Raw genomic sequence first — 12185 nt, 5'->3', positions numbered from 1 at the left:
ACATTTCCAAAGTTGTGCGCATGAAAACCACAACGGACACAATGGCGCTTCGCTTGGTTCTCCTATCTCGGATTCTCCACCTGCTCAAACGCATAGGTGCCTCCTGCTAATGCTCACAAGACATCACTATAGACGGCGCAGTGGCAGCGCGCTAAGCTTAGGGTTCTTGCAAGGCTCAGAGGAGAAGGCAGCGGCGCATGCCCAGAGTACAAGTCTTGAACGCTCGGTCACTTTATCGATAAAGCGTGCGCTTTGAAAAAAAAAGGGGGAAGGGGGGGGGGGGGGGGGGACAAGCGCGGCTCGTATCTGCTAGTTTGTAGTGACTGCGGCTGTCCGTGTGCCTGGGGAGTACTGCATACGCGGGTCGCGCGCTTTATTTTGGCGGTAATCTGCGCGCGGTATCTTGAAAGCGATCCGCAGACGGCTAATACTTTTGTACGCGCTGTGTGAATTGCCAAAGATATATCCCCCTACCTACCGGGTGCACAGGAAAGGCAAATGAAACGTTAGATAGAGATATTCTAGAGGCGGAAGTTAGAGAAGTCTTACTCCGCATTAAAACGACAGCAGCAGCCGGTGAAGACAAGGTAACACATAAGATGCTGCGAAATCTGGATGACCACTCCATTTCCGAAATTACCAAAATTCTCAACTCTTACTGGGCCAAAGGTATTATTCCAGAGAGTTGGAAACATGCAAAAGTCATCTTCATTCCCAAGCCGGGCAAGAAATTGAGCTGGGAAAATCTGCGTCCCATATCGCTCACGTCTTGCCTAGGCAAAGTACTGGAGCATGTCATTTTAGGCAGACTCAACGAATTCGAGGAACGCGGTGAACTTTTCCCGCATACCATGATAGGCTTCCGTTCGAATCTATCCACGCAAGATATCCTGTGGCAGATCCAAAACGACATCTTACACCCCGGACCCGTAAGAGCCACCCGTACCATATTGGGCCTGGATGTCAGTAAGGCTTTGATAACTTGTCGCACGCCTCTATATTGACCGGTTTGTCCGAAATGGATGTGGGTGTACGGGCCTACAACTACATCGCCAGTTTTCTTAGCGACAGACCAGCGGAGATCCATTTAGGGGGACTTAGGAGCGCCCGTTTTGGCTAGGCACCAGAGGCACACCCCAGGGCACTGTCCTCTCCCCCTTTCTCTTTAATGTGACTATGAGGAAGCTACCACCGCTACTGAACAAAATCCCCCACTCCGTATATGCGGATGATGTTACCATCTGGACCAACAGTGGTTCGGATATGCTTCGCATTGCAAGAAGCGGTGGACACGGTGTAAACCTATGTCCAACATAACGGACTAACTTGCTCGGCGCAGAAATCTGAGCTACTGATTATCAGAGATAAGTCTAACAAGCCTCGTGACGACAGGACAGATGTCCACATAACAGTGCATATGAACGGCAGGCCAGTTCAACCGGTCTTAACTATTCGTGTGCTCGGCATGCTAGTCCAACATAACACGCAGAATACGGAGGCCATTGCCCGGCTAAAAAACACAGCCCGGCAGATCATTGGCCTCATCAAAAGGATAGCCACAAAACGTAGAGGTATGAGGGAAGCTGACGTATGCAGGTTAACTCAGGCTTTTCTGATAAACCACATCGTCTATGCCTTCCCGTAATACCATCTCCGCCTCTACAAGACAAAAATTGATAGTGTAATACGCATGGCATACAAGGCAGCCCTAGGCCTTCCACGTTATGCCAGTACTGACACAATGTTCAAACTAGGAGTCTACAACACGCTAGACGAGCTTATTGGCCCTTTTCGCGGCGATCCCGTAGGCGCTGCCATGTTTGATCACGTGGCGACGCGTCCATTGCTTGCCTCAACAGCCTCCGTTGCCTCCTTGTTTGTGGATGTGTATGACGCCGGCGCGGCTTAGAAAACCTCTCTTTTCGGAGATATCGTAGACGGTGACTAGGTGAACAACACGAAGCTTTGTTCACAGCTTCAGAGAACATGCAGAAGCGCTTTCGGAGCTGATTAGGCTATGTCCAAACGGCGCAAGCAGCGTATATGGTGCTTGTTCTAAAAGCGGGGCTAAATATGTATTCCAAGCTATCCAAACATTCCGCTGAGGAATTCAGTCAGGATTAGTGTGTTTTGCTCTTTATTGTTTATTCGGCAAACATATTAGAGCAGTGTCTTGTCAGTTTCTGACTCAGTGAAGTTTCTTGGTGCGGCCACTATCTGATTATTTTCTGCCTAATCGCTCGCGGGTGTGCTCAGTTCTGAATCCGATAGATTTGTTCTTGCTGCGCACAAGGCTTGAAACGTAGCAATTTTGTACATTGTAATACCTTGTAGCAAATATATATTACAGCTAGTAACTCGCTTACTCTTGTGGACCGTCACGAAACATTCAGCTTCGACCATTCGTGCGCTATCGATGTAGTACCGTCACTTATTGTGCGTATACAGTGCGCATATATTCAAGTGTGCGCCCATTCACTTATTCTTGAAACGTCGGCGATAGAGTGGGCGTAAGTGCTCCTGCCAGTTGGGACAGATGTGTATAGATACACGTGCGCGAAACTTACTATGACAGGAGGCGGTGCTACTCCCTTTGTCATTGTTTAACGAGTGGTACTCACTCTTACCGACGTTCTGGGGATGAAGCCCTTTCTTTGAAGGTTAGCGATACAAGGCTGGCGGATAAACAAATTTCTGTATCCTCGAGGAAAGCCGTACATCACGAAGTGCCAGTAACACGTTCGGACAGTCCACGAACTTGGCCACGCTGATTCATTCTATTTCTTAACATGCCAGTCACTATTTTTGCAGCGAACTATTGCACATGCCTTCAATCCACATGATTCAATCTAGCATGATTGGAGCACAGTGTGTTAGCGAAAGCTTAGTTGCATTTCCGACAGCTGATCGCACAGAAGCAAGGTAGAAGCGGTAATGGTTTCGTATTCGTGCGCGGTCGCTGAGGAGAGGCATGGCGCGCCGCCGTGAGCGCCATCTCGTTTCTCTAACGCAAACTGCTCCGCGAAAAGGGTCAATAAAAGCACACAGAACATCGCAAAGGGAACGTCTGTCCAGATCGGAGACGGGTCGATACATCCTAGGACGGCTGGGAGTTGACCCCGTTGCAGCCTCAGCGGGCAGAAAAAGGTTACCAGACGAGATAAGACGATACTTACTGGTGCGCTCCTTGCCCAAACACATTCTGGGCGGTATACGTGATCATAGACGCAAAGCAAGGGCCGAGGCACTTGACGAAAAACTTAAACATGACACAGAAGTGGTCTATGTAGATGCGGCCAAACAGGGCCCCCAAAATTACATCATCTGTGCGGTGACTAGAGACGGTACCGTCCGAACTGCAGCATCCGTTAAATCACCCTCCACCCTAGAAGCAGAGGAGGCGGCCATAGCGCTAGCACTCACTCTCAAACCGAAAAAAACAATCACAGCATATCCACGAAGTGAATGATGATGAGTGGGCGAAGCACCGGGGGATCATTCGGGTAAACCACAGCTACTGACGAGAGATAAAGAGAGCGCGCGTCGGGAACGAGAGAGAAAGAGAGCGCGCGTCGGGAACGAACACCCTTGTGCACCGCAGCACCCCTAGCTACGGACGAGAAAGAGAGCGCGCGTCGGCAACGAGAGAAAGAGAACGCGCGTCGGGAACGAACGCCCTTGTGCACCGCAGCACACCTAGCTACGGACGAGAGAGAAAAACGCCGGAAGCTGGCTTCCGGAAACGGAAGCGCAACCGGAAGTGGAAACGGAAGCGGAAGTCGGCTTCCGGTTATACAATACATATATATGCATATATGCGTGTACATACATACATAGCGGTCTCCATGCCAACCAGAGCTACAGACTTACGCCATCTAGTGAACACTTCATAAAAGTACAGGTGGCTACCACTTACGCCATCTATTGAGCAATTCATAAACTAGAGGTGGCTACATACTACTACTAGAGTGTACTAGAATACGGTCGAGTGGGACGAGCGGCTGGGGCGGCGCATGCTTTGCAGTGAGGCGCCCGACGTGGAAAAATACTGTGGCGGCGCTGCGATCGAACTGGATTGGGCCGCATCAAGGTCGCGCCGTTGGAAACTGCTGGCGATACAGCTCGGCAGGGTCATTCGTACTACTTCGCGCGCTGGTATTCGCGTTCAGACAGCTCAAATGGTGTTCATAATTGCATATGACATGTATTTATGCCTTAAGAATAAATTCCTTTTTTTCTCTTTTTTTATTTTATTTTATTTTTTAATGCCGCTCGGTAATTGCGCGTGCTTTGCGGCCGCAGTGTCGGCTTTCATTCTACTATGTTATTGTACGGTTCCCTTTGGAGAACAAATATTTTTCGCGCTCTTCAAGCAGCATGTATCTCTCGTGCGTATTGTTACGCATATAGTCTTCCATCAGTAGGTCTTGCGAAAAGCAGACGAAGAGACATATGTAACCTTCTTCCTTGCCGCTTCAAACAAGTAGAGCATATCCGCCCCATCCGGCGCCTGTACTCAGATTTACGGGAAGCATTGTTAAAGTTAAAAAGAAAGAAAGAGTAAACTGCAGCGCAACATCCCATTCAAGTTTCCGCCTTCCTCGCGTAATAGAAAGCGGAGTAATTGGTACGGGGTCATTTATTGCAGTCGGACCGCGATCGAGCGCCGAAAATGGTTTTAGTTAGTTATTCTATATGCTTATATTTGGCCGTAAGCCGCACGTGGAATTTTTTTCCCAGTCGATACTTCAAAAAAGAAACAAAAGAAGAGAAAGCTCGGTAGCCTAATTAGTGGCTATATAGTGGATACGGCGTTGCGCTGCAAAACTGGAGCTTGCGGGTTCAATCCAGGTCACGGAATTCGATGGGAAAGAAGTAGAAAAAGACTCGTGCACTTATATTTAGGTGCACGTTAAAGAACCCAAGTCGTAAAAACTAAACCGGGTGCCTTATAATGATATCGTAGTTTTGCCACGTAAAACCAAAGAATTTGTTTAAATTAAAAAAAAAGAGAGAAAATAGTAAGTGGCTGCGTTCTTCGGCTTTTTTCTAGGGGTAAATCATTCTCCAGTCTGATTTCCGAGAAAAACATGTTACGCCCTTATCCTATATTTCATACATAAATGTAATGCCGTTCCCAATGTATGTCCGCTCAACTCAGCAGCTTTTACATTATAAACGGCTGCTTTCAGTTATTCGGTTCACTATCATAACGATCATAATGAAACAATTAAAGGAACGGCATGCCTTACATGCACGCAGAGATGTGCAGATCTGTTGCGTTCGTTGAAGAATATAAGTGTGGTACCACATGGGACACCCAGTTTTAATGGGTTGCAAACATGATGAGACTGTCAAAAAAAAAGTTGTCGCAGTTTCACCTGAAAGGCGAAGCATCAATTGCGATAGCAAACTTGTAGAGAGCTATACGGAGTAATGATATTAGCTTTATCAGCTGTATAAACTTGGACATGCAGCAGCATCGGCAACACGCAGAACTGTTGTCGACGCCATCGGCGTTTTGCCCGCGTTCGCTCAAAATGCGTGCGGCGTTGGTGACTGTTGCCGGAGCCTCTGATATAAATAGGCACTGCGTTCCGCAGCTAAACGTCGCCTCCCTTCCCTCCCCCTCCCCCACGGCCTCTCGCGCGTCGGAAGAAGGCGCATTTGCTTACATATATGGTGATTGTAAAGGAGAAAAGAGACGCCTACTTCTGCAGCCCCTAATAGAGCACTGCGCAGAACGCGCGTTTGTTCTCCGCCGTGCGTTCACTCCCCGTGAAAGACGCGCCCCTCGTGCCCTTTCACTCGCACATACAGCGTTCGGTGCGCGGCGACGATTTCTTCTCCAAATGACGTCATACGGAACCTCACGGCGACAGCGACGCCGACGGCAGAAATATGCTTTTGAGTGTCCATATAATTGCTATCACAATAAAAGTTTTACTTGTCTGAATCAAGTTAGCAGATGTACAGGCTGCCCCAAAACGGGGCGTTTATATTGAATGACAGCTAGGAACTTGTTAAGCAGGACTTATTAACACCCGTGCGTTAATTCCCCCATGAACTGCGCCTCTCCGCAATAGCCACGACTCTCCGGCAGCACAATCATCCGGAATAACAGTCCTCACTTCCATCGGTCCCTCACCTTTGAGGCTTCAACAGTGCTGTTATGCGTTACATTCGAACGGGAACGACTATTCGGCGTCGTACAGTATATCAACAACACCTGCATATATATAAGATGTTTTTGCCTGCTATGAATATTATTTCTGCGAATGAGAGTTTTATGTGCAGTATTCCCTAATAAGTGTGTTACTGCAAAGACGTGCGCTTATTCCGGTCGGGAGTTCTCGTTTTTTGAATTCGTGCATTTAGACTATTTGTTATTTTTTCCTTTGCATATATATCGTGAACATATATGTCTATGCACCCTTTGATTGAATTATCTAGAAATAGATTGGTCATTCTTCGTGCCACGCAGTAAATAAACCTAGTTTATTTCACTCTAATGCTGTTTTCTTCGGTGATTGTCCCTGATCAACATCCACCAACAAGAAGCGTGCGTAAAATAACATGATATCAATAATAAAATTTTCTTTCGTAGCTTCATGTTGCAGAGATACCAGTTACTTTTAGAAGACAGTGGTAAAAACAGCAGTTCACTTGGCTAAAACTACATTTGGTACCAGCCGTCAAGATTCATGGACACAACAAAGCAACTAAACATAAAAAAGTGGTCGCAGTTTCACCTGAAAGGCGAAGCATCAATTGCGATAGCAAACTTGTAGAGAGCTATACGGAGTAATGATATTAGCTTTCATCATCATCATCATCATCAGCCTATATTTATGTCCACTGCAGGACGAAGGCCTCTCCCTGCGATCTCCAATTACCCCTGTCTTGCGCTAGCGTATTCCAACTTGCGCCAGCGAATTTCCTGACCTCATCATCCCACCTGACTTTCTGCCGTCCTCGACTGCGCTTCCCTTCTCTTGGTATCCATTCTGTAACCCTAATGGTCCACCGGTTATCCATCCTACGCATTACATGGCCTGCCCAGCTCCATTTCTTCCGCTTAATGTCAACTAGAATATCGTCTACCCCCGTTTGTTCTCTGATCCACACCGCTCTCTTCCTGTCTCTTAACGTTACTCCTAAGATTTTTCGTTCCATTGCTCTTTGTGCGGTCCTTAACTTGTTCTCGAGCTTCTTTGTTAACCTCCAAGTTTCTGCCCCGTATGTTAGCACCGGTAGAATGCAATGATTGTACACTTTTCTTTTCAACGACAGTGGTAAGCTCCCAGTCAGGATTTGGCAATGCCTGCCGTATGCACTCCAACCTAATTTTATTCTTCTGTAAATTTCTTTCTCATGATCAGGATCCCCTGTGAGTAATTGACCTAGATAAACATATTCATTTACAGATTCTAGAGGCTGACTGGCGATCCTGAATTCTTGTTCCCTTGCCAGGCTATTGAACATTATCTTTGTCTTCTGCATATTCATCTTCAACCCAATTCTTGCACTTTCTCGTTGAAGGTCCTCAATCATTTGTTGTAATTCCTCTCCATTGTTGCTCAATAGGACAATGTCATCTGCAAACCGAAGGTTGCTGAGATATTCGCCATCGATCCTCACTCCTAATCCTTCCCAGTCTAAGAGCTTGAATACTTCTTCTAAGCATGCAGTGAATAGCATTGGAGAGATTGTGTCTCCTTGCCTGACCCCTTTCTTGATAGGTATCTTTCTACTTTTCTTGTGGAGAACCAAGGTAGCTGTGGAATCCTTGTAGATATTTGCCAAGATATTCACGTATGCCTCCTCCACTCCTTGATTACGCAATGCCTCTATGACTGCTGATATCTCTACTGAATCGAATGCCTTTTCATAATCTATCAAAGCCATATAGAGAGGTTGATTGTACTCCGCAGATTTCTCGATTACCTGATTGATGGCATGGATATGGTCCATCGTAGAATATCCCTTCCTGAAGCCAGCCTGTTCTCTTGGTTGACTGAAGTCAAGTGTTGTCCTGATTCTATTGGAAATTATCTTGGTGAATATTTTATACAATACTGAAAGCAAGCTAATGGGTCTGTAATTCTTCAATTCTTTAACGTCTCCCTTCTTATGGATAAGTATAATGTTGGCGTTCTTCCAGCTCTCTGGTACACTTGAAGTTGTGAGGCATTGCGTATAAAGGGCCGCAAGCTTTTCAAGCATGATATCTCCTCCATATTTGATCAAATCTACTGTTATTCCATCTTCTCCAGGCGCTTTTCCCCTGGTCATGTCTTTCAAGGCCCTTCTAACTTCATCGCTAGTTATAGAAGGAGCTTCTGTATCCGGTTCATCACTATTTCGAATGGAAGAAGCTTGGCTGTTTTGGCTACTGTACAGGTCAGTATAGAATTCTTCTGCTGCTTTTACTATGTCATCGAAATTGCTGATGATATTACCATGCTTATCTTTCAGTGCATACATCTTGCCTTGTCCTATGCCTAGTTTTCTTCTTACTGATTTCATGCTGCGTCCATATTTTACGGCTTCCTCAATTTTTCCCACGTTATAATTTCGAATATCCCTTACTTTCTTCTTGTTGATCAGTTTTGACAGTTCAGCGAATTCTATCTGATCTCTTGAGTTGGACACTTTCATGTTTTGTCGTTTCTTTATTAGGTCCTTTGTTTCTTGGGAGAGCTTACCTACTGGTTGCCTTGGTGCCTTACCTCCTAATTCAATTGCTGCTTCTGAGACCAACCTAGTTACGGTTTCATTCATTACCTCTATGTTGTCTTTATCTTCCTTTTCTAAAGCTACATATTTGCTTGTGAGCACCAGCTTGAATTTACCCTGCTTTTACCCTTACTGCCTCTAGGTTAGCCTGTTTCCTCTTGACTAATTTCACTCTTTCTCTCTTCAAATTGAGAGAAATCCTAGACATCACTAACCTATGGTCACTGCACTTTACCTTACCTAACACTTCTACATCCTGCACTATGCTTGGATCGGCAGAGAGTATGAAATCTATTTCATTCCTTGTTTCTCCATTAGGGCTTTTCCAGGTCCACTTCCTGTTGCTGCGCTTCTTGAAGAAGGTATTCATTATTCGGAGCCTATTCCTTTCCGCGAATTCTACTAACATCTCTCCTCTTGCATTCCTAGAATCGATGCCGTAGTTACCAATGGCTTGCTCACCAACCTGCTTTTTCCCCACTTTTGCATCGAAGTCGCCCATGACTAAAGTATACTGAGTTTGCACCTTTCTCATTGCTAGTTCAACATCTTCATAAAACTGTTCTATTTCTTCATCATCGTGACTAGAGGTTGGGGCATAGGCTTGTACTACCTTCATTTTGTACCTCCTATTCAGCTTTATTACGACGACTGCTACCCTTTCATTAATGCTGTAGAATTCATCAATGTTGCCCGATACGTTGTTATGCACTAGAAATCCTACCCCGGATTCTTTCTTATCTGGAAGACCTCTGTAGCAGAGGACGTGGCCGTTAGTCAGTACTGTGTAAGCCTCACCAGTTCTTCTAACCTCACTAAGGCCAATAATATCCCAGGAAATGCCTGATAATTCTTCAAATAGTCCTGCTAAGCTAGCCTCACTCGAGAGGGTGCGCGTGTTGAACGTTGCCAGGTTCAGTTTCCATTGGCGGCCTGCCTTGACCCAGAGATTCTTAGCACCCTCTGCCGCGTAGCAGGTCTGACCGCCGCCTTGGTCAGGTGCTCCGTAGCCACTGGGAACTGAGGGCCATGGGTTAATTGTCGGAGTCATGAGGGAGGTAGTGGCCGAATACTGCACGAGGGAGGCCAATTCCTGTTCTGGTGAGGGAGTAACTTTGATGAAGCTTAGTGGGCCTGCCTAGTTTGGTTGCACCTGAACTAGTATAGCCCCACTAGCTCTCGGCAACATGTATTTTTTTTCTTTGCCGGTGTCAGGCACCACTCCATGCCTGAAAATGTAGTGGAATGGAGCAGGATTCGAACTTACGACCTTCAGATTTGAAGTCGGGTGTTCTACCTCTACTCCACGCCACCCTTTATCAGCTGTATAAACTTGGACATGCAGCAGCATCGGCAACACGCAGAACTGTTGTCGACGCCATCGGCGTTTTGCCCGCGTTCGCTCAAAATGCGTGCGGCGTTGGTGACAGTTGCCGGAGCCTGTGATATAAATAGGCACTTGGTGCCGCAGCTAAACGTCGCCTCCCTTCCCTCCCCCTCCCCCACGGCTTCTCGCGCGTCGGAAGAAGGTGCGTTTGCTCTACATATATGGTGATTGTAAAGGAGAAAAAAATGTCACAGTTTCGCCCTAAGGGCGAAGCAATGAATGCGATAGCAACACAGCAATCTCATACGAAGTAAGGTGAGCGGCTTTGGTAGCAACAACACGCAGAACTGTTGTCGACGTCATCGGCGTTTTGCCCGCGTTAGCTCTAAATGCGTGCGGCGTTGGTGACTGTTGCTGGAGCCTCTCATATAAATAGGCACTTGGTGCCGCAGCTAAACGTCGCGTCCCTTCCTTCCCCCTCCCCCACGGCCTCTCGCGCGTCTGAAGAAGGCGCGTTTGCTCTACATATATGGTGATTGTAAAGGAGAAACGAGACGCCTAATTCTGCAGCCCTTAAGCGAGCACGGCGCAGAACGCGCGTTTATTCTCCGCCGTGCGTTCACACCCCGTGAAAGACGCGCCCCTCGCGCCCTTTCACTCGCACATACAGCGTTCGGCGCGCGGCGACGATTTCATCTCCAAATGACGTCATACGGAACCTCACGGCGACGGCGACGGCGACGGCGACGGCGACGGCGACGGCGACGGCGACGCCGACGGCAGAAATCTGCTTTTGAGTGTCCATATAATTGCTATCGCAATAAAAGAGACGCCTACTTCTGCAGCCCTTAAGCGAGCACGGCGCGGAACGCGCGTTTGTTCTCCGCCGTGCGTTCACTCCCCGTGAAAGACGCGCCCCTCGCGCCCTTTCACTCGCACATACAGCGTTCGGCGCGCGGCGACGATTTCTTCTCCAAATGACGTCATACGGAACCTCATACGGCGACGGCGACGCCGACGGCAGAAATCTGCTTTTGAGTGTCTATATAATTGCTATCGCAATAAAAAAATGTACTGCAAAGACGTTCTGCGAGAAAAACTGGGCGTTCGCCAGCATCCGCGTAGCGAACGCACGCTCGCTAGCAGACGACGCGCTTGACAACGACAGCAAAATTGAAGACGTCGCGCTCTATAATTCTTGTCTCAAATATATATGTTTGGAAAAATGGTGTAAACATAAATTCGCAGTTGACATAAAGAACTATTTTAAGAGCTACTATGCGCAATCGGCCTCGGCGCCAGCAGCGAAAGTACGTTGAATATGCCGCGGAGCGCGTCTCCGCCCCAATCCAGTTCGCTCGCAGCGCCCTCACACAATTTTTCCACACGCGGCGCCTCAGCGGGAGAGCGCCGTTCGGCCCACTCAACCATTGTCTAGTACACTCTACTACTACTACTACAGAGGAGGGAACGACCCACACCCTAAGGAGCTTCGCCCCTAAAAAGTCCTAAGTGATTCCAAGCGTGCCGTCACAAGGGACACATAGGCAAACATTCGAATAGTATCAGCAACTCTCTCCAAACCGACCACACCACAGAACTAGTATGGGTCCCTGCTCACTCGGGAAATGCCGGGAACGAGGCAGCGCACCAAACAGCCCGAGGCTTAACCAACCGGGCGGGGTGCTCCTCAGACTCGGTGGACTTCTGGAGCGAGCCAGTGACCACATTTAATGAATTTGCCAGATTTTTCAAAGAGGTTGGGAAAATCTATCCAGTTCCTAATAAGGAGCTATCCAGGGAACAGGCCACGATTTTACGTCAGATACAAACTGACTCTTTCCCCTGCCCTCACAGATTGGCATATATTACGTGCGGACAGGTGGACCCAATTTGCCTAAATTGTGGCCAGAACCAGCTGGCCACCCAAAACCATATCTTATGGGGATGCTCTGCCAAGCCCCCTCCGAAAAAACTACTGCCAGCTCCCTCGGAGGAAGCCTGGGAGGCCCTCTTAAGGTCAGAAGACAAGACCGTCCATGAAAATCTCACGACCTGGGCTCTTCAGGTCGCCTCAACCGAGGCCACCTAGAGGCCAAGGCCTTCAGATCTACTGTCT

The sequence above is a fragment of the Dermacentor silvarum genome, chromosome 5 (assembly GCF_013339745.2).
Source record: "Dermacentor silvarum isolate Dsil-2018 chromosome 5, BIME_Dsil_1.4, whole genome shotgun sequence".
Taxonomy (NCBI): Eukaryota; Metazoa; Arthropoda; class Arachnida; order Ixodida; family Ixodidae; genus Dermacentor; species Dermacentor silvarum.
This window is presented reverse-complemented; position numbering follows the sequence as displayed.